Source organism: Ambystoma mexicanum, chromosome 14, assembly GCF_040938575.1.
Source record: "Ambystoma mexicanum isolate Mex_15411 chromosome 14, UKY_AmexF1_1, whole genome shotgun sequence".
Classification (NCBI taxonomy): Eukaryota; Metazoa; Chordata; class Amphibia; order Caudata; family Ambystomatidae; genus Ambystoma; species Ambystoma mexicanum.
Genome location: NC_090940.1, coordinates 101944566 through 101972232, shown reverse-complemented (window position 1 = coordinate 101972232; position 27667 = coordinate 101944566). Strand labels below are relative to the sequence as shown.

The 27667-nt window shown below is 44.1% G+C and overlaps 1 protein-coding gene across 4 annotated transcripts in view; it reads right to left on the bottom strand.

The window, feature by feature from the left end:
• Window positions 1–27667, bottom strand: part of RGS6 (regulator of G protein signaling 6) — a 1543034-nt gene that overhangs the window by 633049 nt on the left and 882318 nt on the right. The window contains exon 1 of one of the 4 annotated variants that reach the window (XM_069638609.1): window positions 4475–4585. The exons of the other annotated variants lie outside the window; for them this stretch is intronic. The gene's annotated coding sequence lies outside the window, so the exon portion shown is untranslated. Of the gene's footprint in view, window positions 1–4474; window positions 4586–27667 lie in introns of those variants that run through there. 4 annotated transcript variants of the gene reach the window in all.

Sequence of the window (27667 nt, the reverse complement as noted above, 5' to 3'; positions counted from 1 at the left end):
CGGTGGGCGGTATCCTGGCGCATTTACTGCTGGGATACTGCCCAACTCGTGATGAGGCTCATAGTGCCCAGTCCACTTGTAAGGGATACAGTGCCCATCTCACTTGGAAGTGATATAAACGATAGCTCGCTTCTAACGGATATAGTGCCAATCTCACTTGTAAGGTATATAGTGTTCTGTTCCTTTGCTAGGGGTACAGTGCCCATATCACTTCAAAGGTATGTAATTCCCAGCTCCCTTCTAAGGGATAGAGTGGTTTCTTCCTTTCTAAGGGATATAGTGCCCAGCTCACTTCCGAGGGATATAGAGCTGTGTTTCTTTCTAAGGGATATAGTGCCCAGCTCACTTCCGAGGGATATAGAGCTCTGTTTCTTTCTAAGGGATATAGTGCCCAGCTCACTTCTAAGGGATATAGAGCTCCGTTTATTTCTAAGGGATATAGTTCCCAGCTCACTTCCGAGGGATATAGAGCTCTGTTTCTTTCTAAGGGATATAGTGCCCAGCTCATTTCCGAGTGATATAGAGCTGTGTTTCTTTCTAAGGGATATAGTGCCCAGCTCACTTCCGAGGGATATAGAGCTCCATTTCTTTCTAAGGGATATAGCGCCCAGCTCACTTCCGAAGGATACATCGCTAAGCCTTCTCAAAGGTATAGTGCTCTGCTTGCCTGTAAGGGAACCAGCACTCAGCTCACTTCTAAGGATAGAGTTCCCAGCTCACTTGTAAGGGATACCATGCCTAGCCCCCTCTGCCCCTGGAGTTTAGTGCCATGCTTGCCCTGCCTCCGTCTCACAGGTGCAGCAGAGAGCACGCTTTTACAGCAAGCGATATTCCGAGTCACAGATATTATCCTCCTCTGTTCGGGGTGCCCCGTTTGGCGCACGACAACACCGCCCACTCTGCGCGAGGCCTGGCATGCTGGCCTGATTCGCTTCATGCGAAGCTGCCATGATCTAGCAGGCAGCGTACAATGAAAGGCACAGGCAGGTGGCAGTGACAGCAGCCATTGAATGAATGAGCAGAAGAAACTGACGCGCAGTTCTGTCCCCGCACAGGTACCGGGCGGAACACCTTTGTTGTGGGTTTCTTTGTCATGGCACTTCTTGATGCCGCGTGTCAAACCGCAGAAACACTGCAACGACGCGCATTATATGCGCCAACAATGGAAGTAAAGGTGGGCGCTCTGGGGGAAATTCTTCAATTGCGTGAAACGCCTGGCCGGTTCCACTATTAGCCTTTATTCTCGGCGCAAAAGAGAAGCCAGTAATACAAGCTCAGACAAAGAACAAGAAGCAGGTGCCGGGCAATTGGCGCAGCGGTTGCACGTTCCTTGCCGCAGCGCTCCTGCACATTGTCAGGCACAGTCCTCTTTTTTAGCTGGGTTCTTATCTAGCTAAGGACCAAATCCTTCGACTTGCATACAGCAGCTACTCAAATGATCTTTCCGGGATCAGCATAAATCCATAGTCAAGTGCTGTTATTCCTGCATCTCCCCACCTCCCCCACCCCCACAGTTTGTCCTGTTTCCCTTTCTTCTTCCACCACCGACAATGGCATGATTTTTGAGGCCAGGGCCACAATGCGCCAAGCTCTTTTTCTAGATAACGGGGCCGTAAGACCACTATGTTGGTTATTGGTGCAGTATAAAAGCTTCATAACATAACATAATATAACATAGCATAACATTGCACCCCTCGTCTTGCCACCACAGACCCCTGCCTTGAAACCCAGGCATGGGCACAATATGCAACATCCGTCATGGAAGAACACTTTCCTATTTTTTCGTGCACCTCAGAATCGGAGGCCTAGTCGTGCTGTTCTGGACTAAAAGCAAAGCAGGATCTTTCTGTTGCCTTTTTACTTCTCCATCCCTGACTTCCACCCTCACATATGCTGTATGCCAGCGCCTAACTAGGGGCTGGCATACAGCATATTCAACAACCACATATCCAGATGGGTAGCAGCGGTGTCTCGTCCCTCCTCCTGGGTGCAGGGACGCTTGGCGACTCAGGGGAACCTGCACGCAGGCCATTCTTTTTTTTTGCTCAAAGTTGTATTTATTCTTTTGACACATAAACAATAAGTCAAAATACAATCATGCTAATGTACAGAATAACATGTATTCAAACACATCATAACAGTCCAATCTACAAAGGAAATGACAGAGAGAAGGTGCGAAGTGAGGCGAATAAAAGAGTAAAGACATGCAAATAAAGAGAATAAAAAAATAAAAATAAAATCAAAAATTACAAAATGAAGAGAATCAAAACAAAACCCCTAGAACGTGAGTAAAATAATTAAGCATAAAGGTCATTAAACGCCCCCCAGATCATCTCATATTTATGATGTTGATCGCAGGAAATGCGCACTCTGCTCGTCATATCTGCCTTCTAGCTTTTCTGGTGAAATGGGGCCTCAGTGGGCATTGCCAGGCATTCTGCTCACATTGCCTCTTAGATATCTTCAGAGCAGTGGCATTGCAAGCACCATGCCACAGTGAGCTGCACGTCTATGGGCACCTGATCTGAGGCGGGCCTTCTACTGACACAACGCATCGTTGAATTTTGTATGATGAAACATTATGCACTTACTTCTATGCACTTACTGTATCAGAATTGCCCCTGGACCTAGTATGCTAGCAACCTCGTCTGTCTCCTCCCCCCTTTACTTCCTTGTACCCCCTCCAGCACTATCTGAAATGCTGTCAGGCCTAGTACGATAGTCGCTTGTTTTGTTCCTCTCCTCCCTTTCTGCACCCCTCTCCCTCATCTTTTGTTTTTCTCCGGCTCAACCAGAAATGTCGTCAGGCCTCGTACGGTAGTCGCCTGTCTGTTTCCATTTCCTTCAAACTCTCCCCCTCTCTTCCTTATCTATGTCTTAGCTCTTGCACTATCTGAAATTTCGTTAGGCCAAGTACGATAGTTAATTTCACATCCTTACTGTTCATAGCCTGTAAGAATGTCATTGTTTTTTCCCTTGTTCCCTCCCTTCCTTGAAGCGCTTTGAGGCGCTATATAAATAAACTATCATATCATTACATATAAAGTGCAGATCACAAATTTGCACGTTTCTACAACTAATATATAATTTCCCTGATTTGACGTGATCTTGTCTGCCATGAAAACTGCTTCTTACTCCTGACAAAACACGTGTTTACCAATTTCACAAATGAGGTACTCAATTGCCCTGCATAAAAATCAACAACAACAAATTCTTTATTTCAGCGAAAAACACCATAAAAGATCACATGTCAAAACACTCACAAAAACCCCTGGGGAATCTCCTATCTGCAGCTCTTCTCCTACTGTTCACAGGTGCAAGTGGAATCTTACAGAAAGCCACTTGCTGGAATCAGCTCGCTGGCTGAATTAAGCTAATCTAATGGAATCATTTAACATTTGTGACATGTCGCCTACACTGCCCTTTCCTGGAGTTGGCATGACGCTGTCACATGTGTGGTTGATTTGCACCGCTCAGCACCACGGATGGTGGTTACCGCGATGGGGTGGGATAGATGTAACTCACCTTTCCCCCACTGATCTGCATGTAGACACCACTACCTGTAACCCCCCTGGCTGCCTGCCCTATTCGCAGCGCTCCATCGCTTCCCAGCTAGGTTTGCACTTTATAAATCCCATACATACAAAGCCTAAAGTATATCCTGACAATCGTGCTAGGACGGGCACCATTCTAATGCAATCTGAACGGATTTTTAGTTTGGGCTATTTGGTGGCAAAGCAACCTGTAGGCTGAACCTATTGCACTAGAGTACAGATGGGGAGAAATTAAATATGAGATGGGCCATAAAGCTTGTAGATGTTGTTTGGTTACTAACCCACACCGTCTACTGCCCATGGGCATGCTAATCACTATGGCCTTTCCCACCCAGTTCTTGTCCCTCCCCGCCCAAATACCCCCCTCTTGAGATCTCTTTGAGTTCGCTTTAAACAAGCCTTACCATCAAACTCTGCATTCGAAGTGCCTGCGGGTGTTTTCTCAAAGCAGTCTTCGGAGAGTTAATGACTTAATCGGAGTTGTAAACCAGCTGATGGTGTAATAAAAATGTCCTACCATACCTGTCTTCACCCACTCGATTTATAAGCACTCTGCTTGTCATTCACTCAAGTCCCGTTAAAAACTAGCATTGGCCAACAATTTTGGCTTGTGTATAAGTATTAGGCATTTGCCAGTCACTGCTATTAGATTCCTAGGTACACAAAACGGTTGGCATTGTCAATGCGCATTTCCTTAGTTGGTTTTATATTGACAATGTTACAAATTTAGTTCAGGCAATTTTGCCAATCAACTTCAAGTTTACTTTGGGTTAACCAATGTACTCCACAAACCAACTTACAAACAATGTACATAGCACCATTTCAAACAGTATCCTAAACAACTTTAAATAATGATTCAATTTATCATCCTTAATTCAAAAAGTTATCCAATCTCCACATTAAAAAAAATCAGAACCAACCTTTGCTGCGTTTCCCCCATGAGGGAATTTTGTTCAGCGAATGATGATTTTTGAGGAATAGGATTGATGTATTTTTGGAGCAGGAAGAGTGACCCTTCCACTGCATACCGCTACCTTAAAACTCCTCGTCCAGCCTAATCTTTCCCAAAATAAATCTAGTGGCTTCGATTCTGAGGCCATCTCGAGGATTGATTAACTACAGAACTCTTTTCATGGTCTCCGCTCTTGCTCTCTCCACTTGAAATGGCCGCTCAGTTTCAGCTTTCTTTTTCTTGGCAGGAGATCAATCCGAACAAAGGGCTCATTGTCCAGAATCCCTTCATCCTGATTGGTTGGTAGGATTCCAACATTCCACCCTAAAATGTGTCTGGAGTATAAGGAACTCCTACAAGAGGCTAGCTAATAGCAGTCGTAGTACTCCAACCACATTCTTTATTACTCTCTCTGTATCTATCCCCACTTTCTGTTATAGGCATTATTGATACTCCAACCACATTCTTCATTACTCTCTCTACAAACTATGCCCACTTTCTGTTCTGGGCATTGTGTATACCCCAACCACATTCTTCATTACTCTCTCTGTATATATGGCAACTTTCTGTTATAGGCATTATGTGTATTCCAACCACATTCTTCATTATTCTCTATGGGCCTCATTACACATAAGGCGGTAACCATGGCGCTATTAGCGCCATGGTTGCCGCCTGTAATTTACCGATCCCGCCATGGTGAACGGCGGAATTACCACCCCATTCCAAGGTTGGCGGGGCCGTAATTCCCCATTGGCCCTTCCCCATTCCCATTTGAGCCCCCATAGGGCTCAAATGGGAATGGGGAAGGCGGCAAATACGGTACCGCAAATTGCGGTACCGTAATTGCCTCCAAGGTCCCTTTGCGGGTTCCGTCCTTAACGGCTGGTAAAACCAGCCGTTAAGGTAGGGACCAGCAAAGGGACCTCGTAGTAGGGTGGTAAGGGAGTACCGGCACTGGTGCCCTTACCGGTGCCGGTAATCCCTTACCGCCATCAGTGCAATGAGGCCCTATGTATCTGTGCCCACCTTCTGTAATAAGCATTATGCATACTCTAACCACATTCTTCATTACTCTCTCAGTATCTATCCCCACTTTCTGAAATACGCATTATTTTATTTATTTTTTATTTATTTATATGTTTATATAGTGCTGCAGCCCGCGGGCATCGGAGCGCATTACAAAAAGACAGACTTGAAGTATCAAGAAAACAGGACATGGCAGAAGCCACATGGAACATTACATATTAATAAGAAGTATTACGCTAGCTGATGTGTCTAGGTGTTGGGATCTTATTATGTATACTCCAACCACATTCTTCATCACTCTCTCTACAAACTATGCCCACTTTCTGTTCTGGGCATTGTGAGTACTCCAACCACATTCTTCATTACTCTCTCGGTATCTATCCCCACTTTCTGTAATATTCATTGTGTATACTCCAACCACATTCTTCATTACTCTCTATGTATCTATGCCCACTTTCTGTAAAAAGCATTATGCATACTCTAACCACATTCTTCATCACTCTCTCTACAAACTATGCCCACTTTCTGTTCTGGGCATTATGCATAACCCAACCACATTCTTAATTACTCTCTCTGTATCTATCCCCACTTTCTGTAATACGCATTATGTATACTCCAACCACATTCTTCATTACTCTCTCGGTATCTATCCCCACTTTCTGTAATATTCATTGTGTATACTCCAACCACATTCTTCATTACTCTCTATGTATCTATGCCCACTTTCTGTAATAAGCATTATCCATACTCTAACCACATTCTTCATCACTCTCTCTACAAACTATGCCCACTTTCTGTTCTGGGCATTATGCATAACCCAACCACATTCTTAATTACTCTCTCTGTATCTATCCCCACTTTCTGTAATACGCATTATGTATACTCCAACCACATTCTTCATTACTCTCTCGGTATCTATCCCCACTTTCTGTAATACGCATTATGTATACTCCAACCGCATTCTTCATCACTCTCTCTACAAACTATGCCCACTTTCTGTTCTGGGCATTGTGAATACTCCAACCACATTCTTCATTACTCTCTCGGTATCTATCCCCACTTTCTGTAATATTCATTGTGTATACTCCAACCACATTCTTCATTACTCTCTATGTATCTATGCCCACTTTCTGTAATAAGCATTATGCATACTCTAACCACATTCTTCATTACTCTCTCGGTATCTACCCCACTTTCTGTAATATTCATTGTGTATACTCCAACCACATTCTTCATTACTCTCTATGTATCTATGCCCACTTTCTGTAATAAGCATTATGCATACTCTAACCACATTCTTCATCACTCTCTCTACAAACTATGCCCACTTTCTGTTCTGGGCATTATGCATAACCCAACCACATTCTTAATTACTCTCTCTGTATCTATCCCCACTTTCTGTAATACGCATTATGTATACTCCAACCACATTCTTCATTACTCTCTCGGTATCTATCCCCACTTTCTGTAATACGCATTATGTATACTCCAACCGCATTCTTCATCACTCTCTCTACAAACTATGCCCACTTTCTGTTCTGGGCATTATGCATAACACAACCACATTCTTAATTACTCTCTATGTATCTATGCCCACTTTCTGTAATAAGCATTATGTATACTCAAACCACATTCTTCATTACTCTCTCTATAGCTATGCCCACTTTCTGTAACAGGCATTATGTATACGCCAACCACATTCTTCATCACTCTCTCTACAAACTTTGCCCACTTCCTGGTTTGGGCATTGCATGTACTCCAACCACGTTCTCCCTTTCACTGTCTGTAAACCATGCCCATACTATGTTAGGGGTATTCTGTATACTCCAATCACATTCTTCTTTACACTCTCTGTAAACTATCTCGTTTCCTGTAATAGGCATTCTGTTTACTCAAACCAGAGCTTGCATTACACTTTCTGAAAACTATGCTCACTTGTTGAAATAGGAGTACTTTATACTCCAGCCAAATCACACTTTATTTATACTTATCTCACGTTCAACAACATAACTATTCTCTAAAGTTAATGCAAACACTGCATTACATTTGCACTCTACACTTCACCCGCATTCAACATTAAAACACATCTTGAACTGCCACCACATTCTCCAGCCCCACTCCACATTCTGCATTACACGCAGTCTAAACGGCCTTCTTCCCCGTTACCACTCCACGGTGCTGCCAAAGGACTTGAATAAAAAAATACTGTGGGTCTGATTTAGAGTTTGATGTTATTTGGTACACATTTTACTGCACCCCCATTCAATAGAAAAAAGGTGAAGTCTTGTAAAATGTAGGAGAATTCTGGATTGATCAACTGAGTTCTGCGTGAGTCTGAATGAGGCCTTTCTTCTGCGGACTGTACCTCCCACATTGCACTGAAAACCATAGCAGTGGTGTGCCTGAGCTGTCTGTCATGGGAGGGGTTCTCGCGTAAGGTTATGGTGTGGGTGGTAGACCTATGATACCAGGATTTAACTAATTACTTCTTCAGTGATCAAACTGGGATTCTGGGGAACTCGCTATCTTCCAGTACTTCAGGTCCCTTAGATCCAACATGGGGAACACTGAGAAACACATTAACTGTGAGTACTGATTGCTAAAAAAACAAACAAAAAAACTCGATAATGCCTGCCACATTTTCTGGAGATTTCAGAAATCTATACTAGCTGCCCTGTCTGATGGACATTTCTGGTGTCTAGTCGACCTGCCCAATTTTAGGGACATTTCACAAATCCAGACCACCCATCTTAAATGATGGACTTTTGAGAAATCTCGACTTCGACCTATCCAATGGACATTGTTGGGGTCTTGTCTACCTGATCAATATGATGGCTATTTTACAAGCCTAGAATACCGATCCTAAATGATGGACATTTCAGAAGTCTATTCTACTTGACCTATCTGATGGACATTTCAGAAGTCTCAGAAATTTACACTACCTGACTTATCTGATGGATATTTCAGATATCTAGATTACCTGACCTGCACGTTGAACAATTCAGACGTGTAATCTACTTGGCCTATGTGATGGGCATTTCAGAAGCTAGACTACTTTACCTGCATGATAAACATCGCAGAAGGCTATACTAGTCAATCTGCATCAGGGACCTTCTAGAGGCCTGTCCTCATCTGATCAACAATTTAGAAGTTTGGACTACCTGCCTTTTAAGATGGTCATTTCAGAAGACTAGACTACCTGATCTGCATCATGGTCATTTCAGAAGTCTAGACTACCCAGTCTGCATCAGGGTCCTTCTAGAGGCCTGGACAATCTGTTTCATCTGATCAACAATTTAGAAGTTTGGACTACTTGCCCTATAAGGTAGTAATTTCAGAGGTCTAGACTATTTTACCTGCATTATGGTCATTTCAGAAGCCTAGACTACCTGATCTGCATTAGGAGCCTTCTCAAAGCCTGGACTATCTGTCTCATCTGATGGACCATTTAGAAGTCTGGACTACGTACCCTATAAGAAGGTCATTATTTCAGAAGTCTGGACTACCTGTTGTATAAGATAATAATTTCACAAGCCTAGACTACCTGACCTGCATTATGGACATTACAGAAGTCTAAACTACCCGCTCTTCATTAGGGACCTTCTCGAGGCCTGGCCTATCTGCCTCATTTGATGCACAATTTAGAATTCTGGACTACTTGACCTGCATTATGGACATTTCAGAAGTCAAGACTACCTGATCTGCATTGGGGACCTTCTTGAGGCCTGGACTATCTTCCTCATCTGATGGGCCATTTAGAAGTCTAGACTATCTGGTCTGCATTGTGGACATTTCAGAATTCTAGAACATCTGCATCATCTGATGGACGAGTTAGAAGTCTGGACTACCTGCCCTATAAGATGGTCATGGCAGAAGTCTGAAAGTAAAAGCATTGATGCAAGTGTGTTAATGGGATGTGTGTTTGATCCATAATGAGTGCCAGCTTAGAACCCGGTAAAGCTCTGCTGCAGATTAAAGCTATTTCCCTGAATTGAGAACATGAGACTTCAATGCACTTCATGGTTTTCAGCACACCTTGTCATGTTAGCATGTGTTGCTGCATTCATTTCCATTATTCATTTCCTCTCGTAAAAGGCTGCTTTCAACATCACTAGTGACCAATCAGATCTTGATTGCTGCAACACTTTCTGCTCTGCACCCCCTCTATCCGCCAAGGCTTGGTTTTCCAAAATGACTGGCCTCTTTCCACACTGATGTCAAGCCTGGGTTTAAGGCATTCCATAATCTCTTGACCAGAGAAAGGACATGATTGAAGCAGATCCACCTTGAGTACATGTCCATTGACTGCGAGTGGCCCAGCTACGTACCACTCCCATGGCCTTGCTACGTCCATTACCGCAGTTTTAGGCCATCTTCACCCAACCCCACCAGCTCCCATCCTTCCCGTCCACCTGAGGTCGATGCCCCATCCTGCGCTTGAATCCTCTCTTTGTAAATGCCTTTTTACAAATGAGAGAGCCATTTCCATTCATATGACTTCCAGGAAACTCTTTAAGACTAATTTGTCATTAATGCATTCGAATTTTCCTCTTTGTACCCCAGACTTCTTGTCATGCATCCTGAAGCTTCTTCTTGGTGATATGTTGGGTGCCAAAACTTGAATAAATAAATATTAAATGTTTGGGCAATATTTTATACAACTGATGTGTATGTGTACGCCAGTAATAATAATGTTAATATCATGTTTCTCCACAGCACTTTCTGCTCAATTCCCAATTCCTCCCACTTTTAAGTGCTGTCACATTAGGTGCCATTATTACCCAATTTAATGACACTTAGTTTGTTGACTTTGGGAAGATGAGCGCAGGTGAGAGCGCATGTCGCGCGCTAGCCACCCAGACACGCAGGACATAATCAGCCTCTATATCATTTACATCATAGGGTTCCCGATAAAGTTTTCGGTCATGTCAAATTTATTACTTGCAGGGTAAAAGTGGAAAATAAGAAACAATCTTGAAAACAAAAGCTGTCTTTGAGTAAAGCCAAGGGGTTTACGTAAAACTCGCAAATTTATTCCAAGTCAGACATTGTTGGATCCACTCAACCTCATCGCAAAGCCACTAGGTTGAGGATAAGTTAAAAAAAAAACATTTCAGATCCACTTTATGCATTCCTCTTAAAAGGACACTGAAAAAAATCAAACTGCAGCCGAATTAATCAAATACCAGCAGGGAGTTTGAAAGTATAACTAATTGTAATTAAGAACATTTCAGGAAATGAAAGCACTGTTTGCATCTGGCAGAGTGTTCTGCCAGATGTTCTTCTTGCCTGGCTTCTGTGATTTCACACCGCTCCATGGAACGGACACATCCGTAAATGGGCTCCCATGAATATACACCCCGTGAATCCCCTTCCTCACTGCTAAAATATCTTGAATGAAATTTGCAGCTGGATGAGGGGATTATCCTCCAAAAAGTCTTTTAATGTCAATTGACTAAAGAGTTATTCCCCTTTGGGAATTATCATAAAGTAACCGCCTGCATTTACTGTCAAAGTTTAAAGAGCATTTGCGGATACGCGAGCACATGCATGACTGCGTAAGCGAAGCTCAAAGAGAGGATGACAAAAAGACAATTTACGCATTCAGTGTTAGTGTCGTTCTTCCTGATGGATGTTGAATTCAGATCCAGAGTACAGCATCTCACCCTAAAGAATGACATCTCCAGTTCAACTGTCGCTTTCACCTCGGTAAGCACATTGAGATCCTCAGAGGGCAAACGCGCTCAGAAGTTATGCTCAGTTTGCTTAGACGATGAAGCGAGTCGAGATATTAGGGAGGTAATGATCCATGCAACTGGACTTCGGCGAGCGCAGCTCTATTGATGAAATTACACGTGACACTATGAGCATCGTTTGGGATAGCATCAACCGTCACATGAGAGGCAAGTACCCAAGCGTGGGCTGGGCACAAGCCAATTGTCGAAACTGCTGAAAAAGTACCCCTGCATTTATTTATGCCAATTAGTATATCATGGACTTGTATTGTTTAAACTTTGCCCAGTCACATTCATGGAACACCAGTCAATTACTACATAGTATTTGACCCATGTTGCACGAATCTGTCAGCCAAATGGCTTTTTTCTTCCTTTTCCACTTTATCTGTGCTAGCTCAGCTGAAAGTTATCATCACCCCCATACTCTCTCCTTAAATTTCCTGTCCCTAAATTCAGTACTTTAATGATCAGCCTACATTTTGGAGCAGTAACTAATATCTATTATTTTTATTTCTATGTATATTTTTCCTTTTTGATAAATCTTGTAATTGTGACGGTCTTCTTTTTTGAAACATTGTTGCACAACTTGTATCCTATGAAATCTGATTTAATTTATTTTTTATGCATTGAGAGGGCTAACGGTTGCTCATATAACAGTTGCCAAAGCAGGCATGCATTTTGTCTTCCAAGAGGTAGAAAATACTCACTTTGTGAAAAAGGCCTTATCGGCTGTATTTGAGGTCAATAATGCCCTCTCTTTGAAGAGGGAATCAGGATCTTGCCCCCACACCCTCCTCCCATCAAGTTCATGACAAGACGGAGGGCCAGAAACACTGTAATCACCCATTCTATTTCAGACGAATCCTGAATGCTCCAATGATCGATAAATACACTGAGAGGTATCCTCTCAGTCAGCCTTACCAACCTGGCACAGTGCAGATCTATCCATGTGTGAATGAAGAGCTGCAGGCTATGTTCAGAGACACCTATATGGACAGTCTGGACTAATCACCAAGGAGCCGTGTTGCTGACTTTGTTAGAGACACCACAACATAGCAGCGTTAGACATGAAGCACACGTGCAATCCGCACTTCGTGACACAAAGACACACTCGAATACATGAAGAACATGAGAGTACAGTTCTGCAGTTAGAGGACAGATACATATACATACTGTCATTGCGTTATTACTTTTGCTATTAGCCAAATGCAGCAAAGCAGAAACCGCAAGACACAAGAGATCCTGAGCAAAGCAGATGCTTAAATGCGAATAATCCTATGGAACTGCAGGAGCTCCTATGGGACCTAACAGAGCCAAGTGTGACTAACCTATGGAGAAAATAGTATAGCGTGGACAATGTAGAAACCGCATCATAAGGTTTAGGAAACTTACAGCAGGCCACCGACCACTGAGCAAGGCACAAGCTGAGCTGATTCAGACTGGATCGAGAGCAGGACGTGTTAGACAGGACCTACAACCAAGGTCAAGAGATACAGATGACATTCCAATCCCCAGACAACAAAGGGACCAGCTGCAGAAAAGGGAATAAATCCTCATAATTCGGAGCTGCAGAGCTCAATTTCATTGGTCTCCAAACACGTGGCGCAGCCGAAGCAGACAATGGACAGTGATCAGTGGTGAGAAAGGGGATCTGATCCCAGCATACAGAGATGGACTGCAACAAGTATGCAACAAGTGTTGTGCCGAGCAGAAGAATATTCTCATAAGGAAAAGGTGATGCACACAAGTTACAATACAGACACATAATCGTTCACATCACACTGAAAAGTTGCACAGTGAGCTGAGAACCGTTTCGCGTCCCAGGCATGGGGACGTCAACTCTAGCCAATCACAGTTTAGTACCCTATTGGTGGGTAGCAACAGGCAAGAACCAATGGTAAGTCCACAACACTGCAACAATGTTATAGTTAGTGAATTGGGGATGGATCAGGCCAGCCACCTGACATGGGAGAGCCAGTAGAATAACATGTATAGGTACTCATACAGGGTATTATGCTCCCGACGGCCAATCCCACACAGCAATAGGTTTCTGGAGAGAGGCCCAAGTAATGACGGAGCAGTGACGTGTTTCCAAGACAAAAGTGGCCCGCGTCCCATTTACTGTGTGACATGCTGGAAATTTTCTGGGTTCTTGTATCAATCCATGTTGGTTTTGGCTGTAATAAACTACAGTTTGAACTTGGCGTTGACTGAGTCCTCTGTGTATTCTGGGGGAGGGTGTTGGGCCCTCCAAGTCTGCGAACTTCCAGTATCGCTCTGGTATATCCGGGAGTTATCCCCAACATCGTGACTCAGGTTCAACGCAACGCAACAAGAATTATCGACAGTAGGAGCAGTCTGTAAAAGTATCCAGTGACAGTACCAGTAGAAAAACATAGTTGGTGGAATTATATTATTTTCAATGTTTCCTCCTTGCCCAACTAGTAAATTACCCCAGTCCCAGGATATGTGGACAAAGCTTTCTGGATCCGGGAATGAAATATTGTTCCACTGACAATATTAATTTCATCAGTATTAACGTGTAAGATCATTAGTAAATATTATGTATGTATCTATGTAAAAAATGACTTTGCCTTACTCTGGTAGAAAGTGGGGCCTTGTAGGCAAGTAATCAACAACAAAAATGGAGTAAGATTGACCAGCATGCAAAGCAGAAATATAATGTTAAAAAATTAACTAATAAAGAAGGATTGGAGACAGAATAAGCGTGAAAGGAAAACAGACGAACAGCCATTTTGTCTCCCACTGGTATCCAAAATAACCAAAGGGTTCCCTTGCTAAAGGGCTGTGCGGCCGACAGAACACCGTGTGCGCTTTCCTACATTTTATGGTAGATCAAGAACAATTGTTCTATATAAAACTGGTGAAATGGACCCCAAATAAAGCACCCCCACCCACCCACCCACCCCTGCATATTCTAATCTAACTCTGGTCCTAGAATATTTGGGGAAAGTTCTGGATAGGGCTCTCAGGGCAAGTTAAAAAATATATTAATGACCCCCTGTTTTTGACTGGTATTACGCCTGGACAGCACAATGTATGGATTTCAGGAGGGAAGGGTGGCGATGCATAAGGAAGCCACAGGAAACCTAAGACAATGCATACATGATGGTAGCACACCGTCCGCGACCAACGGCCCGACAAAACAGAGGGCACCCCTGCAAACTCTTATGGACGTCAAGTAACGTTGATCCAGTCCTGCTTTTCACTTTACCTGCTTGATCTTGCAGGCCCATTCTTACAGAGGGGGAAAAGAATCTACATGTCCCAGCAGGCAAAGTAAAAAGCCAGGACTGGCTTGAGGTGTCACACTGGAGTTATGAAGTCCTCAGCTTAGAAGACATGATTCGTGTAACCTCATACACGACACCATTGTCCATTCGAGAGGCACGAGCCCAGTGGTTGTTTTTACTTTGCATTCTGGGATTTGTAGTCCTGGGTTTAGAAAGGGGACAGTCCAAGACTACAGGTCAGAGAATGCAAAATTAAACGCAGGATTGGACTAGCATCACCCAAATGGAATGGATAATGTATGTCATACAGTGCCCACTGCAGCCTGCACCCGCTAGTTGGCATGCCCTCATTTGCCAGGCAAAAAGGCCTACTACACATTGTGAACCGACATTATGTCAGAACATGTCCCAGTAATTGAGGTTGTGTGAACGGTCAGACAACTCAAACACACAATAATAACAATGGCCTGCGTTTGGGGAGCCGAGTCTGGCAGTTCCACGAGCCAGTGCCAAGTTAAAGGGACTTTCCAAAGTCCGGCAACAGAGAAGCCAACATGAAAATGCTTTCATCAAACGAAGCCACCCGCCTGCCCGCGCGGCCTGAGAGCCACTCGTCTGCAGCTCTCAAGTGCCTGTGCGGTAATTTATGCCTGCAGCACGGCTGGGCGGGCGGCGGCTTCAAAGCATTAATGCTTTATCGCCAACAGCTTAGCGCGTTATCATCGCTCCGATTAAACAGCGCCTCAATTAAATGCCGCTTCATCTCCAGCCATAAAAGGCTCCACATTTCATAGCGGAACAAGACGTTCATTTCCAAAAACAATCTGTCGTGAGGCGTTTCAAAGAGTGCGTCTGTCTTTCCGGCGCCTGAAAGCAGGCCTTCGTCAGCTCGCCCGCCTCCCACATTTTTTGACTGTATTTGTTCGAGTTGTTTTATTTATATCGCGCTGCGTGCAGAACAGACCACTTCAGGGGGGTTAGCAAAGAAAACCCACAGGCAGGGTATCTTTAGCTTTAATGCGGGGGAGGGTCTTCCTTCGCGGCAAGACCACAGGTATAACATACGCGCCAACATTATCCTGTAACTGGATTTTAGCGCTCTGATGCCCGAGGGCTTGTGTGCGCTTTATAAATGCCAAAAAAAAAAAAAAAAATCATTCCATCGGGGAGGCGATAATTCAGTCCTGGTTTTACCATTGCATTCTGGGACTTGTAGTCCTGGTTTTCTCCGTTATAAATTTGTATTTGTATTTCATTAAATTTCCATGACGCTTGACGGCTAAGCACTGAACAGAGTAGATAACGGTATAATATAAAATGCACATATCAAAGAAACAAAACCACAGATCAGTGAGCGAGAAGATGAGCTTTAAGCCTGGTCTTAAAAAGGGGGGAAAAAAGATATGGAACGTGGAGTTGGAGGAACAGAGTTCACATTTTTGGGCACTAGTAAAGGAGCAGAAACGGTAGGGCGCACAGGAGGAACAGGGGACAGTTACGCTAAAATGGGATTGGGAACGGAGCGAACGAGCTGGAGAGTAGAATAGATTGTAACACACATGGGTGACCTAAGTTAGTACAACAATTGTAATGCTTGGGTTGAATCCCAACAACTAGCTAAACTATCTCTATCCCTCAATGAAGAACTACACTATCCCTGGGAGCGTGCTTACCCTGGAAAGAGGTTGTGCGCTGCCACTCGAAGATAGGATAGTAAAAAGAGGAAACAGTGCGGCTTGCTTGTAGTGGGAGGAAACAGTGCTAGCGGAGAGAGAAGTGTTGAATAAACCGGCAGGATTAGGAGGGAAGGAAGAGGATTGTCAGGGGAGGAGATGGGATGAGCCCTAGCCAGGGCAGAGGAAATGTCTGAATCGGTGAGAGGGGGGAATGTGGACATCACTGAAGACGGAGAAGTAGAACAGCCTGGGAAAAAGGAAGGAGGAAGTGGGGGAATAGACAACTGAAATAGAGATATTAAGAAGCAAAAGTAGTTGGCAAAGTCAGATGTGGAGAGGGAAGAAGGTGACATGGGACGAGGAGGAGCAGGGGAAAGAATGCTGTTTAAATTCTGGAAAAGGTGACGAGGACGAGAGGCAAGTGAGGTGAAGAGACAGTGGAAATATTGTTGCTTGGCGGAGAAGAACAGAGAGTCATAGGAAGAGTGGAGAGAAGCGAGAAGTGACAAATCCGTTCCTGCCCCAGACTTACGCCAATGCCGCTCAGCCTGTAAAAGGTAGCGACGAGTGGACCGAAGAGTCGCTGACGTCCAAGGGTGAGAAGGCCTATGAGACAGAGTAAAAGCAATACAGGGTTAAAGAAGGTCAAAGGAGTCAGCCAGGGTGTCAGAGAGAAGAAAAGACGCAGAATCAGCCAAAAGTGAGGAATGGGTAGAAAGGGAGGGAAGAGTAGAGGCAACAGCTGAAGAGAAAGAGGAAATATCAAAGAGGCGAAGTCACAGCGACAGAAGGTAGAGGATTGAGAGGGGGAGAGGAAGGAGGGAGAGAAAAAGAGAAGGAAAGAAGGGAGAGATCAGAGCAGCAGAGTGGGAGAGCACCAACTAAATCCAGGACTGCAAGTAGCAGAATACAAAGGTAAAACCAGGACTGGCCTAGTGTCTCCGGAATGGAATGGATAATGTTGGCATATGTACCATAATACAGACACAGAATAACAACAGGGCATTATTTCAATAAGAAATAAAGAAAGATAACTACCTTCCCTAACCGTAACGTGACAGTTACCATAACACAACCTACAAAGTTCTTTGGGAGTAACAAGTACAGAACAAGGAAGTCACATAAATGACAAATGAGAAAAATAAGCATGCCACATGGGGGAGACGATGGGCCTGTCTGGGATTAGTTCTTTTAAATTGTCTGTTGTTTCACCAAGTTCTGTGTTCCACACACAAACCACCTACATTTGTTGAAGTGGTAGCTTTATGGCGAATAAACATAGTATTGACATTCCCATGTCACCACCAATCAGAGGTTCAGCTTAATAGCTGCTCGATCGCAAGATATCATGACATGACTTGCTGTTGATTTCCTGTATGGTGGTCTCACGCTGACATAGTTGCCCTTTTTGATTGAAACCACAATACTTGTTGTGAATCTTGCCCACACAATTGAGAAGATCTAGAGGCACCCTTCCATCTATCCTCTTTCAGATAGGCAGTGCATCCCGCGCCATCTAGGGAGAGGCACCGCCGCTAGGGTCAGGGTGTTCTTCTTGAGGGACAGACAGGCCATCGTCTCCCCCATGTGGCATGCTTATTTCTCTCATTTGTCATTTATGTGACTTCCATAATACAGACACACAGGCACAGCCAGAAGTAGCGACCAACTTAGGCTGACTAATGCCATGAACAGTAGCTCGTACAAAATGATTGGGAGGAATTTATAAGAGCAACAATGAAGAGCAATGCAGGGAAATTATTTCAATTAATCGCAACCACTGGCATTTACCTCTAGGCAGCTATCCAACCCATTGCTTTTCAGATTGCTGTCCCATTATCATAGGGGATGAACCATATGGAAATCAGGCTGATTCCAGTCCTCAAAGGGTGCCATTGAGCCAAACTACTTGATCACATTATTTATGCATGAGACCACAAACAGCCACATACATGTTTCAGTCTCATTGGGTGTCATTAGTGAGGTGGGTGTCTCGATAACGCACACCTGGGGCCTGGGGCACATTCCTGGAACTACCCATATCTCTTCAGATCAGACAGATCAACTCTCCCCATTTATGCAGGAGACTCCTGAATTGGCAGCCAATACATGTTTTTATTTTGTTTAACCTTCTGTCAAAAATGTACTTTCATCCAATGTACATGAATATGGAAAACAAAAATCTCCCTCATCCTGTTTCTAAATCTCTTACTGTTTCGAACTTCGACTCCCACGATCAATCACTATTAACTATGCTGGCTGAGGCTGATGGGATTTGTAGTCCAATACATCTGAAAAGCCAAAGGTTGCAGACCCCTGCTGTAGTGTATGGCACCTGTTGGTGGTTCTGGAGAAACTACAGCTCTTGGGTAGCAATTCACTAACCATGCTTTTAAGTACAGAGAGCCTGTGCTTCAGCTGTGGGGATATTTCCAGAGATTGAGACGGGTCGCTCAATTGCACGGCACCATACGGGTCCGCCATGTTTCACACTTCATCATGAATACAGATGCACCAATGCCGAAACCAGGGACGTCATTTAGGGGTCACCAGGGGTCGCACTTGCGTCCCCTGAGGTCTCCCTTGCTACCCCTGTACACTCCTTTGCTACTCCTAAAACATTGTTTAAAAAAAAATAGCTCCAGAGCTGTAGCCAATGTCATGTGCCTCTTTGTTTCTAGAGTGGCTGGATTTCTTGTTCAGGCTTCCTAAAAAAATAACAGGTTACAAGTGTAACACTTTGAGTAGTGACCCTAAATAAGAAAGAATATGAATAACAATTAATTTGTCTTTCTGGAATTCTAAACAATAATTGCTAGCCTCATTAAAGGTTTTTTTCTGGCACACATCAGGGGGTGAGTCACTGATTTAGTCTGTTCTTAAGCACCTCAAATTCACAATGCAGACAAAATCCTCCAAAAAGCATTTAGCGTAGAATAAGCATCCATTTCGGACTATGTATTTTTCTTTTCACAAGTCGCAGTTATAGCATGTTTTTTTTCTGCCGATACATATGGTGATCCATTCTTGTATGAAATGTATATCAAGTTACAGTGATATTGTAACAATATTTTTCATAGTGTACTTAGAAACAATGCTATGTGATGCCACTTCCTGTTTTGTCAGGGGGTAAATAGTTGCGTTCCGTCACTTTCTGTGATTTCACGTCGGGGTGGGGTCAAATGGCATCACTTTCTGTGATGTCTTCAGAGGTCAAGGGTCATGTGATGTCACTTCCGCTACCCCTGGCATTTTGGTGAAATGACGTCCCTTGCTGAAACCCTAAGCCGCCAAACGGCAGCGGGATCAAGGTTGCTAAACCATTTGGGGAAATATTCACGTGTATTAGTGGACAACTGTAGGCTTCAGTCGCAGAATCGCTTGATGGCGTACAAACAAAGACATCTGCTCCGACTTACCTGTACCGCTGTGTGCGCAGAGGTTCATGCATAAACTCAAGGCCTCCACTTTCGGAGCGAGGCCTGAGCGAAAGATCTGCTGCGCAGGCTAATTCCAACTTTTTGCATTTACATGATGGAAGCCAGATCTCTGACCTGAGAATTTTAAGACATTGAATGAAGTTCAGAATTCTTTGATATTGAGTTCTCAGCAGTGAGAGCTCTCTGGCATGATACAGCCTCTATACAGACAGCAACTCTTGAGCATGGGTGGAAAGTGCAGGTATAATTGATGCCATGTTTGCATCTAGTACAGGGGTCTGCAACCTTTAGCTCTCCAGATGTTTTGGACTACAACTCCCATCATCCCTACTCAACTTAGTCAATGGTGAAAGATCATGGGAGTGGTAGTCAGAGCTCTCTAGCATAATTTTTTTTTTTTAATTTTATTGGTTTAAAATCAAACCTTTAAAATATGACAAAACAAACAAAGCTTTTCAACATTGTCAATGCTCCTTAATCATGCCCCTGAAGTCATCCTTTCTTTTACCCTACATCTGAAGCGTGGGAACCTGTCCCCAAAGCAGTTTTCTCTTGGACTGTATTTAACCTCTCTTCTATTACTGCTAAAAATGAGGTCAGGGGCATAATTAATTTCAGTTCCAGACCATTCCACATTTTCTGCCACCATTCGTCCGCGTCCACTGTTTGATGATTTGCGTACCATTGTCCCAAATGCACAGATCTCTCATTTTTTAAAGAATGACAAAAAAGCACTAGGTGTTTAAGAGATTCCGGTTCCTTAAGACAGATACGACATGTGAAATTTACGTTAGGGTCTTCTGGTCGATGTCTGATACGATCTTTCGTTTTAAACGAATTCAGCCTGAATAGCAAGAAAAGTCTACGTGCCTTCGAGTTTGGATAATGGCTCATATATGGTTGCAACTCATTGTATCTTCTCGCTTCAGCGGGCGCGTCTTTCATCGCACTAGCAGCCTGGCGTTCACTGCCTGTATTAATCCAATCAGTGCGCCAGATCTTTAGTTTTGCTGCTGTTGGATTTCCGTGCAGGATTTCTGAGTTAATGTTGTTCATCATTAGTAGCTCTTCTCCACGTTTCACCCATTGGGACAAGATATCAGTGCCTGAGCTGCATGCATTATGAAAGATCTTAAATTGTAGAATTCCCTCTTCAGTTTTAGATTTTCGGAACAGCGCTATTTGATTCCAACAGACTCTTGCATGTAATGATATCCGCGCAAGTTCGTACCTTATACATGCCGTAGAGATTCCTATTGGAAGACTTAGGGCCTTCATCCAGAACATATGTTCTAATGATGCCCAATGTGTAGGCGGGCAACCAAAAGCATTTTCTGCGCCATATGTTAAGATCGGGACCACTTTCTGTTCATAGAAATTTCTCAAAGGTCGTATTGAAAATCGCCCGTATTTTTTGTGGATTATAAGGGCTTGGCATGCCAGCTGGCCACATTTCCTCTTCGACTCAATCACCCACGGGTCGTCACAAATGCTAGAATTCAGAATCATACCTAAGTATTTTACTGCATCTGATGTACTAATGGTCACTTGCTCCAAAGACCACTTCTGTTTTGCCCCCTTCTGCTTTTTGCGTGATCTTAAGTTCTCAAACACCAGAATTTCGGTTTTTGCTGGATTTAGCTTCAAGCTATTCAAGTTCACATATCTTTGCACCGCGTCAAGTTTACGTTGAAGGCCGATCGGAGTTTTATCTAGGATTACCAAATCATCGGCATACAGCAACCAACTTATCGGTGCAGAATTAAGTTTTGGAGGAAACGCTCTCACCGATTCAATTGCCTCTCCGATATCAAAGATAAACAGGCTAAAGATTGCCGCAGCTAACGGGCAGCCTTGTTTCACTCCCTTCAGCGTCTTGATTTTTTTCGATAGCAAGCCTGAGTGATCGAGCCGGATTGAAATGGAGGTGTCTGTATGCAGCTCTTTGATTGCCGCAAGAAGATCTTCCGGACACCCCCAAAGTTCCATTTTGACCCAAAGCGCTTCTCGGTCTATCATATCGAAGGCCATTGAAAAGTCTACAAAAGCAGCGTACACCTTTGTGTTTGTGCGCAGGGCTTCCATTTTTAGCAGATTTAAGATTAGCAGGTTCAGGGAACAGCCCACCATTTTCACAAAACCTGCCTGTCTTTCATCTACTTTTTTTGCTGTTTGTGCCCAAGTAATTAGCTTCTTTTGCAACAATGAAGCATAAAGCTTGCCTAGGACGTCAAGGAGTGTCACTGGTCTGTAGTTCTTCGGAGACGCTCTGTCTCCTCTTTTAAATATTGGCACTATTATCCCTGACTTCCAAGATGTCGGCACTTGTTTCTGTGAGTTTATTCTTGCGAAGAGATCGAAGCATAAGTCTGCCCACAGGTCTGGGAACTGTTTTATCATAAAGTTCGATAAACCATCTGGCCCTGGGGCCCTAGAGATTTTCGTATGCCTTATTACCTCTCGAATTTCTTCTCTCGAGAAGTTTAAATTCCAGGTTGTTGCAACAGGTGAACGCACCCTTGGTACAAGGGGTTTGTAATATAGCGTAGAAAAGTGCTGAACCCATTCAGCTTCGGTCACCTGACTTGTAAGTAAGGCCTCTTGAGGTGCTTCCATCTCATTTATTATTCGCCAAAACTCACCACTATTTTTGTTTGATAATGTCTTTAGCATGGCCTCAGCATCATTTTGATATAGAATAGATTGATGGCTTTTAAGCCAATTTTTGTAACGCTGTTTTGTTGCTTTGTTTCTTTCTCTTCTTTCGTTTTTAGGCCCCTGGTTATTTTTCCGAATCTCGGCTCGCATAGATCTTTTATGTTGCATTACCGATAAATCAAAGCAATGTGTTTTCCGGAATGACTGATTTTTCATTCCGTTATTCTTGCTTTTAAATTGCGTTAATAACGGGGCGTACTCAATCTCTGATGGTTTCAATTTAAATTGGGAGCACATGTTGGCCACCTCATGCTCTTCCAATCTTATTCGAAGACGGTTTGGTTCAGCTGCAATTTTTACGCCCCATTTTATACTCTGAACTTCTTCTGTATTATGAAGGTCTGCGACCAGCATTTCGTGGTCACTGTTTGCCATCGACAAAACCTTCAGGGATTTTATTCTCGTATGCATCTTATCGGAGACAAAAATGTAGTCGATGGTTGATTTACTGTGTTCACGCTGCCACGTGGGCTGTGGGGGGATATCGCCCCGGGTACAGCCGTTTAGCATGGACAGACCTCTTGCAGACATTTCATCTGTCCAAGTTTTAGCAAGGCGACCTTTAGTGACACTCTGGGGATTAAAGAAATCAACATTTAAGTCACCACAAAGTATCACACCAGAACCAGCTGCAGATTCGCACAAGTTATCAATTATGGAGGATACTTGGTCAATGAATGAATAGGATCCAGCCGCTTGATGATTCCAATATATGTTGATTATATAAATTATATCAAAAAGTGTCGAGTGCTCAATCAACTTTTTTATTTCGCATACTTGGATGTAGGGCGTGTAGTTTTTGGAGGTTATCAAACGGTACCCTGACGATCGTTTGATCAAAGTTAACAATCCTGCTAACGGGCGCCCTTTGGCCGCTTTAATCGCAGGATTCAAAGCGCCTTCATATTCATTGATCGTCGGCATTTCGCACAACCAAGTTTCTTGCAAACATATTATGTGTAAATCTCGGGTCCAAGCGTTGTTTAGCAGATGGGTGAAGCCTCTCGTATTCCACGAGGCAAACAAGCATTCTTGGGCCGTGTTGGTTATTGAGCATTAGCTGAGTTGTTTACAATTTAAAGCTGATGCTAACCAGTGCCAGTCCTGCGTTTTTTCATTACCTCGTGAGCAATTTCGTGATGTTTCATCCGGGTTGGTCTCTATCACTCCATTACTTATGGTTATTTTGATTTTAGCCATCGGACGGGTTCCGACTTCTCCATCCTGCTCCGTAGGCTCCGATCTCTGGCAGCTTACGGCCGAACGTACCTTCTTATGGTCTATCTCATCTTGCCCCCGCTGGTTCGTCTGAGCTAGACCGATTGCATTGGAACGTTGAGGCTGGTCTGACCATGGCAATGATTCTTTTTGAGATGACCAAGGGACTCCCGCTCCTGCGGTCTTCAGTGCAGTTTCACATGTGTCCAGATCTTGTATTTTGTAGATATCAAAGCCCAATGATAACAACTCTTCTGTCGCCTCCAGTATCACATTTGCAATTATGTGGGAGTTTATGTGTAAAATCACCTTGTCCATCTGCAGCTCGTCCGGAAATTCAACCGTTTGCAGGTCTTTCGATGTAAGAGAACGCAGCCGAGGTATGTGATGAAGTAATCTCAGCACATTAGATCTATTCAACACTAAATCGTCATTACATACCAATCTCTCCAGGCTTATTTTGATCAAAATAGATGCTTCGTTTGGACCGGTTTTTTCATGCCGGTTCTCTTGCTGCGGATTAAATCTTTTGGCCGATGCGACTTGATAGTTGGCGTTTGTCGAGTGTGATGTTTGTAATGCAGTGGGGGCAGACATCCCAAGCCCGTCGTTTTTTTTTAAGAAGTGCACTCTCTTTGCTGCTTGTTGGTCACTTTTCTCCAGATCTAGCTTCCTCATCCGACTGTTCAGAATCATCCGTTCCCATTTTGCTTGAAGTGTCGTAAATTCCGGACTCTTGGGTATAATGTCTGCCTCCTCTGTTTCATTTTCCAGAGGAATCAGCTCACATCTCCTCCCGTTATAGTCCAATAAAGCCAACGAAGCGTAGCTCTTGCTGCCATGAAATATAGAGCTTTTTAAAGATTTCGCTTCTTTTTCGTCTTTCTTAGAAGCGCTACTCATTTTTACGGCTGGTTGCACTTGCGGGCTTTTCTGTAAGCTTTGATCAACACCCGGTGCTTTCGTACTAGCAACGTACTCAACCTCCTCGTATGTTGATACATCCATTAACTCGTTATGGATTATCAGGTCTTCATCACAAGGCAGGATTTCAGTCGGGTTCGTCACATTTTTTGCTGTTACTGGTAAGTCCACTGTTTTGTCTTTAATTGTGTCAGCTAATTTCAGACTAGAAGTAATGGCTTTGTCCACCAAGTGAAACATATTCAGATTGCGTAAAAATTTCTGTGCTCCTTTTTGCTGGATTTTTTTACGAGCAGGTAAGTTCTTTTGCTTTTTTTCCGTCTGTGGGGGATTTTTTTTTTTTGTAACCTTATTCACTTTGGCCTGGGTTTGTGTGTCTTGATTTCCAAAAATAGGGAAAATCCCACCAGACGACTCCAATGCTGTCAGGCCATCACCGACCTCTAGTACCTGATCTGCCTCTTTTACAGGCAGCGTGGAACCAGCTGCTTTTTGAAAGTCTGATAAGGCCGGATTAGCAGCATTTTTAGCTTGGTGGAAGGCCGTGTTAAATGATATGTCCAATGGATTAGGAAGCCCCGTATTTCCACTCACTTGCACCTTACCGATGCTGGAGATCTCTGGCACAATTATAGCCGACGATGGTTCATCGTTACACCTTGGAGGCTCAGGTGCTTTATCCTCTGTTAAAAAGCTTTCAGAGGATATTACCACCAGGTGTTGAAGTTGAGGCGGCTGAGTTTGGTAGGGCATCTTTGAAGTCCCTTGATCGACATTTTGAACGACATTTATGGGACTTTGCTCATCTGCCGTCATTGGCCCGCTTAAAATACTTGTACTGCCACACATCTCTCCTTTTTGTACAACCAGAGATTTCCGAAAGAGGGACAAAGCTTCTTTTGCAACCTCTGCAAACAGCTTTTTATCAAATATATCATTCTGCCTCACATTATTAAGGGAATTTATTCCCACCAATATATTTTGAGTTAGCTCTTCCTGTTTGGTCTTTTGAGCACAATGCGAAGCTTCCAGATGTAGCACCTTTGAGTTCATCATTGCTAATAAAGTTGTGACATCTTTCACGTTGTCATTTAGAGATTCGTACAGCTTAGTGAGGGGTGTTAAGGAGATAGCCATTGCTGATGTTAAGGCTATTAGCAATTCATTTGCTGGTACATGGGCACAGGGTGCTGCACGTCCTTCATTCCCACGTTCTTGATTATACCGAGGTGCACGTCTATGCCAAGTCTTTTCTCGACGAATTTTAGGGAATGGGCGTTCAATTAAGGATGAATCTCTTGTGGAGGAGTCGGTTAACGAATCTTCCATGGATATAACCTTATGTTCGTGATGTTGGGGTCGCTTCCAAGGTGTCGAGACTAGATTACCCTGCAAGGGCAGTCTTTTCTGGGAGTCTACTATTTTGGTGTGATGTGGAGAGGTTGTCTCATCCGAAGATGCCGAAACCAATGCCTTCCTTCTTTTATAATTGTTAGATTCCCAAATGTCCCGATTTGCATTAGTTATATTCACCCAATTCCTTTTCAAAGGAGCTTTGGATTTTGCATCTTGCACAGGAGTTGGTGACCCGGACTGTTTATGGGATTGGGTTCTATTTAAGTTGATCAAGTTTTGAAGCACATTTGAAACAACTTCCAATGAATTCCTTTTGTTGCCAGTTGGGGAACCTGGCTGTTTGTCCATGTGTTTATTAGCTATATAAGGTTCACATGGTATAACATCAACAAGCGCTGGTGTTATCACCTTATTCTGCGGCAATGGTGGTGCCCCTGCGGGCATTGGATCATCAGCATTTGTCATTTTATTTAAAATCGAAAATTCATTTCCAAATGTTGAGCCTACCTTGAGGGCGGAGTCGAGCTCAACAGGGCGACTCACTGCAAGGCCGTCCTGACTTCGCTCCGTGAGCAGCTCCAATGCAGCACGGGCTGATCGACTGACACAACGCGCCTCCACCGACTCCAGCCGGCGCTGTGCTGGCTCCAGGTCGGCGATCACTACCTCCCGTCCTCCCACTGCATTCGCTTCTTGCGACGGGTACCGCCCGCTGACGTCAAAGGGCACGCACAGCGCGTCGGCTGGCCATGACGCGACCCGGCACTGCGGCTGCTCCGTGCCGAACGCCTGTCCCAAACCGCCGGAGTCCCGCGACTCGGCCGCCGCCTCCACGGTGGGACACAGCTCTCCTGCCGCCGCCACTGGTAAGTCTTGCTGGATATTGACTGGACTATTATCGGACTGGCAAGATGTATTTTGTGTCAATTGCACACATTTGTCTTCCGCTTGAGTGGGGCCATTTAACTCAGCCATTTTGGGGATTTTTCCATAGGGGACTGAGCAGAGACGGACTTCCTCATGCAATGCAATTGCACCATCTTCGTGTACTGAAGTTTGAAATACATTATCTTGCATCAATATATCATTGTCTATGATATAGTCGGTATAGTCGGTATTTTCTGACACCGTCGCCGACTGACAGGAAAAGTATTGACTAGCCAATTTGTTCCGTGCATGTTTTGTATGTTTTGATGGCAGCTCGTCTTGATTTGCCATACGTTTAGCCTGTGCTCTGGTCCTCAACGCTGAGGATATGTTCGATGAATCCATCTTCTACGCACTACGCCACTCGCCACAGCCCAACAGAAGAACCTCAGCCCTTAGACCTCAGGGCTTAACGCCGCAAGGGCGGGGGAGGCGGCCTTATGTGCCTGCTGACCCAGTCAGGTGACTTGTCAGGTGGCAGATTTTGTTAAAGCCACAGGCACAGCACAGGCACACGCACCTCCTTCTCCTTCTTCCTTCTTCCTTCCTTAGTCTTCAGAGTATCCACAGCATGAGACACTCGCCACAGCCCAACAGAAGAACCTCAGCCCTTAGACCTCAGGGCTTAACGCCGCAAGGGCGGGGGAGGCGGCCTTATGTGCCTGCTGACCCAGTCAGGTGACTTGTCAGGTGGCAGATTTTGTTAAAGCCACAGGCACAGCACAGGCACACGCACCTCCTTCTCCTTCTTCCTTCTTCCTTCCTTAGTCTTCAGAGTATCCACAGCATGAGACACTCGCCACAGCCCAACAGAAGAACCTCAGCCCTTAGACCTCAGGGCTTAACCTCTTGCATAATAACACCTCTTATACAGACAGCAACTCTTA